This window comes from Dermacentor silvarum, chromosome 8, assembly GCF_013339745.2.
Source record: "Dermacentor silvarum isolate Dsil-2018 chromosome 8, BIME_Dsil_1.4, whole genome shotgun sequence".
NCBI lineage: Eukaryota > Metazoa > Arthropoda > Arachnida > Ixodida > Ixodidae > Dermacentor > Dermacentor silvarum.
This window is the reverse complement of record NC_051161.1, coordinates 146,772,772-146,777,798: the sequence shown is the minus strand read 5'-3', so window position 1 is coordinate 146,777,798 and position 5,027 is coordinate 146,772,772.

The window sequence follows — 5,027 nt, the reverse complement described above, 5'->3', positions numbered from 1 at the left end:
GAAACTCTTATCAAGCAAAGATCTGCATTCGGTTGTTTAAAGATATCTCCAGCAATTTTGAGACATTTTCAAACCAGTACCTCAGTAGAAACACAGGGTACAGCTTACGCCACACCTCAATAGCAGCGAAGAAACCCAGGACAAACTATGGCATGCAAACTATCGAATATGAAACCATGCGTTTATGTAATACCTACCCTAACATTGTTGATGTCGCTAAAGATTGTAGAACTATTCGCCAATTTAAACACTTCATAGTGAACATGTTTCTCTCTTCTGATCTAGATATGCTGTACAAATGTTAATGCAACAGTGAATTCTTCAGTGTTAAAGGTGCTTGGTTGTTGCATTAGTTATGTAATAATTAAATTCTTTAAATGTTACTTTTATGTTAGTCATGTATTAACTCGTTTGTATGTTATTTTACAAGCAAATGGTGTTCTGCAGTGTGCTTCAAAGATTGTTTTGTATGTAGTTATGAAATGTCTGTTTTACAAACTGCTTTTGTAACTTGCAAATTCCGCAATCTCTGCTGCCCCAGCGAGGTAAGGCCTAGTCAGGAGATTTAAGCCCTCCTTTTGCCTTACCTCGCGGGCGAACCTTGTACCTGTTTTGCCCGAATAAATAAAAAAATAAAAATAAAAGTAAAAGATGCCGTCCATTGTAGAGCTACGTTCTTTAAGCCAGTTATGTGATCTGGTAGACAATTGCTGCATTCTGTTTCATTGCAGTCTAATATTTACCATGTTTCCCATAACCTTTGAAACACAGCTGGTTAAATTGACAGGACGGAACGAGCCAAGAGACTGGGCGTTTTACCAGGTTTTAGCAACAGAATCACGTTACCGACATTCCAACATGAACATGAACATTCCAACATGCGGTTCCTTCTACGTCTTGTTGAAGACGTGTAGGGAAGGGGACCTGGCTGTTAACTGCGCCAAGGTTTTTCAAGGCGCGATTCGAGATGTTGTCAGGATCAGTCGCTGTTTTATAGCATATCTTCGAAACAGCGCACTGCAATTCCCGTAAAGAGAAAATACAAATCTGGGCATGAGATAAATTGCAAGTACCTTCAGTCTGCTCCTGCGCCAACAAGGTATATTGACCTAGAACTGAGACAGCTAGGTTGTATGAAATTTACGAGTGAACAGTTGTCTATGTGAGTGTCGAAAAGGCAAACTAGCGCCTGACAAAGAGTCAAAAACCCTTCCCACTTTTTTGTGTTCCAATCTTATTTTATTTGTTGTTATTTTTAGTGTTTTAATAATACTTTGTGCACACGTATCAGTAGTACCTATACACTTCAACTTCAAGAGGAAATTCGCTTGCTGTTGCTACCGCTCTTCCTCACCTCAGCGGTTTGACTGCGAGTGTTCGCAGTCATCGAGGGAGATGTGTTCAAGTCTGGCTGTGTGTGCGTGCCACCATGCTTGTTAATTTAGTTAGTAAGCGAATGTTTAAAGTTCGTTTACAAGAATGCTTACAAGAATGTTGACAAGCGAGAAAACTACTATCCTTACTTCGTACAGCTGGCTAATAATTCGTTATCGAAATCGGTGCATCGCCTTTCGGGCGAGGCTGCGACATTTTTCTGAATGGCTCCAACAATTTTTTGCAGGTTTCCTCCAATTCACATTTTTCTGTATATTCACCAAAGAATACCCATAAATGCATGTGTTTCTTATATGATTTGTGCCAACTTTGGCACATAAAATTGCAATGTATATATGCAATGCGTATCTGGCCTAAGCAATATATATATATATATATATTGTTACGCGCAAAGGAGACCGTTTGTAAACCTTACAGATGAAGGGGACCGTTTATTTTAGGTCGCGAAGGTGAGCGCAAGAGCGGCTGGCTGGTTGATGCACTCAGCGTCGTCCTCTTTCTCTTTTCCAACCCGGGCCCGCAAGCACGTTCACCGGTCCTCGTTTTCCTCACGCGTAACATTCCTCCCGTCGCAGACGAAGCCCAGCGGGCGAGTCAATTCATTTGTCTTGAAGTGAAGAGTTTCAAGCGGGCCACATGGACCACTTGGGTCTTGGCAGCTCTTCTACCACTCGCCATGAGGCGAGCTATGTTATAGGTGACTTCCGTCAGTCTGTTAAGAATCACAAACGGGCCATCGTAGGTGGCCAAAAGCTTTTGGCATAACCCGCGTTTCCGTACTGGAGTCCACAGCCAGACTAAATCACCCGGGCGATAGATTACCGGACGGTGGCGAATGTCGTAGCGTGCTTTTGATCTGTCCTGCGATGCCAAAGTGCGCAAACGAGCGATACGACGAGCTTCTTCGGCAAGGCAGAGAGTCTCGGCGATAGTGGGATTTTCGTGACTGTGGAAAGGGAAAACAGTGTCGATTGTGTACCGGGGTGGCCGTGCGTACAGCAGGAAGAAAGGGCTATACCCGGTAGTCTCATGTTTGGCGGTGTTGAACGCGTACGTGATAAAAGGCAGTACGTCATCCCAGTTCTTCTGGTCGGATGAAACATACATAGATATCATGTTTACAATTGTTCGGTTGGTGCGCTCCGTGAGCCCATTCGTTTGTGGATGGTACGGTGTCGAGTGACGCAAGTGGGATTCACACATACGAAGCAGCTCCTCCACGACATCCGCTGTGAATTGTCGTCCACGGTCGCTGATGATCACGCGAGGCGGACCATGTCGCAGGATGACATATTTCAGCAGGAATGTTGAAACGTCATTGGCAGTTGCGGAGGGCACGGCCGCCGTCTCGCAGTAGCGTGTGAGGTAGTCGACGCAAACAACTATCCAACGATTTCCTTTGGCTGATTTCGGAAAAGGGCCCACGAAGTCAATGCCCACTTGTTGGAAAGGCGTGCTTGGAGGCGGGATCGGCTGCAGGAGACCGGCTGGACCTGTAGATGGACGTTTGTGGCGCTGACACTGCATGCAGCTGGCCACATACGTTTCAACAGAGTGTCGCATTCCAGGCCAATAAAATCGTTCCTGAATCCGGTAGAGCGTCCTCGCCGAACCTAAATGGCCAGACGTAGGGTCGTCGTGCATAGCACTCAGGATCGCTATGCGAAGGCTCTCCGGCACCACTAGAAGAAAACGTGCGCCTGTGCCGGAAAAGTTCTTCTTGTACAGGAGTCCATCACGCACGCAGAAATCGTGTGCTTTAGTAGGGGTAGTCGTAGCGGTGAAGAGCGGTGCTAATTTAGCGTCCTTTCGCTGCTCGGCTTTGAAACAGTCGAAGTCTGGAAAACGCGGTGACAGAGAAGCCACAAGGTGATCGAAGTCGTCGGCGTCACAGTCCGTAGTGCTAAGTGGCATACGCGAGAGGCAGTCCGCGTCAGCGTGTCGTCGACCACTCTTATAAGAGACGCTGAAGCTGTATTCTTGCAGTCGGAGCGCCCAGCGCGCAAGGCGGCCACAAGGGTCACGAAGATTTACAAGCCAACACAATGAGTGGTGGTCGGTGACAACTGTGAAGGGGCGTCCATACAGGTAAGAGCGAAACCGCTGAACCGCAAATATTACCGCGAGGCATTCTTGCTCCGTGACAGTGTAATTCTGCTCAGGCCTACTTAAGGATCGACTTGCATATGCGATCACGTGTTCCCGGTCACCATGGCGTTGAACTAGGACGGCACCAATACCTATGCCACTGGCATCCGTATGGAGCTCCGTCGGAGCTGAAGGATTGAAGTGTTGAAGAACAGGCCGTGACGTCAGCAGAAACTTCAACTGACGAAAAGAAGAGTCGCACTCCGGAGTCCACTCAAAGGGGATATCCTTTCGTAGCAGGCATGTCAGCGGATACGCGACGTCGGCGAATTTAGGAATAAAGCGGCGGAAATAGGAACAAAGCCCCAGAAAACTACGGAGCTCCTTGACAGAGCGTGGTGCACTGAACGCTTCAACGGCTGCTGTCTTCTGGGGATCAGGGCGGATGCCGTCCTTATCGACGAGATGTCCAAGCACAAGGGTTTGGCGGTCTCCGAAGTGGCATTTTTTGGAGTTTAAAACTAGGCCAGCGTTCTTGATGCAGTTCAGGACAATATTCAGACGCGAGTTGTGTTCGTTGAAGGTGCGGCCAAAGATGACGACATCGTCGAGGTAACACATGCAGATGTTCCACTTTAAGCCGCGCAGAATATTGTCCATAAATCTCTCGAATGTTGCCGGAGCGTTGCACAGTCCGAATGGCATCACATTAAATTCGAAGAGCCCGTCAGATGTTACGAAAGCAGTCTTTTCCTTGTCCTCAGGATGCATCGGAATTTGCCAGTAGCCGGATCGTAAGTCTACTGAGGAAAAGTAAGAGGCGGAATGAAGGCAGTCTATTGCGTCATCAATACGTGGGAGTGGGTACACGTCCTTTTTTGTTACAGCATTCAGCCGGCGATAGTCGACGCAAAATCTCCAAGATCCATCTTTCTTTTTAACAAGAATCACTGGAGCTGCCCACGGACTCGCTGACTCTTGTATGACTCCCTTTTTCATCATTTCCTGCACTTGTTCGTTATATATATATATATATATATATATAGATAGGTGTTTCAGCGAGCACTTTCAAAAATTCTTCAAGGTTGCCTGTGGCAGATAGCACAATTCTAGTTGATCAGCTGGTCTACTCGAAGAGGCGGACATTACTTGCACAAGAAATTGAAATGCATACTCGAATAATTAACAAAAATTCACTAATTAGGTTTTTAACTAATTGCCTGATGGCCCATATTGCAATTTACTAATTATAGCCGTGGAGTTCGCAAGGCGGATCCACTTGGAATGAATTCTCGGGATGACAGCAGTTTAAAGATAATAATTCCCGAACTTTGCGGAGAAATGGCTTGGCGTTCCAGTTGGTTTTTTAACAAAATGTCGGTTTGTGCATTGAAGCACAAAATTAACTGGAACGCCAATGCATTTCTACGCAAAGTTCGGGAATTAATATCTCGGAACTGGTGTCATCCTGAGAATTAATTCCAAGTGGATCCGCCTTGCGTACTCCACGGCTACAATTTGTTAATTGCAATATGGGCCATCAA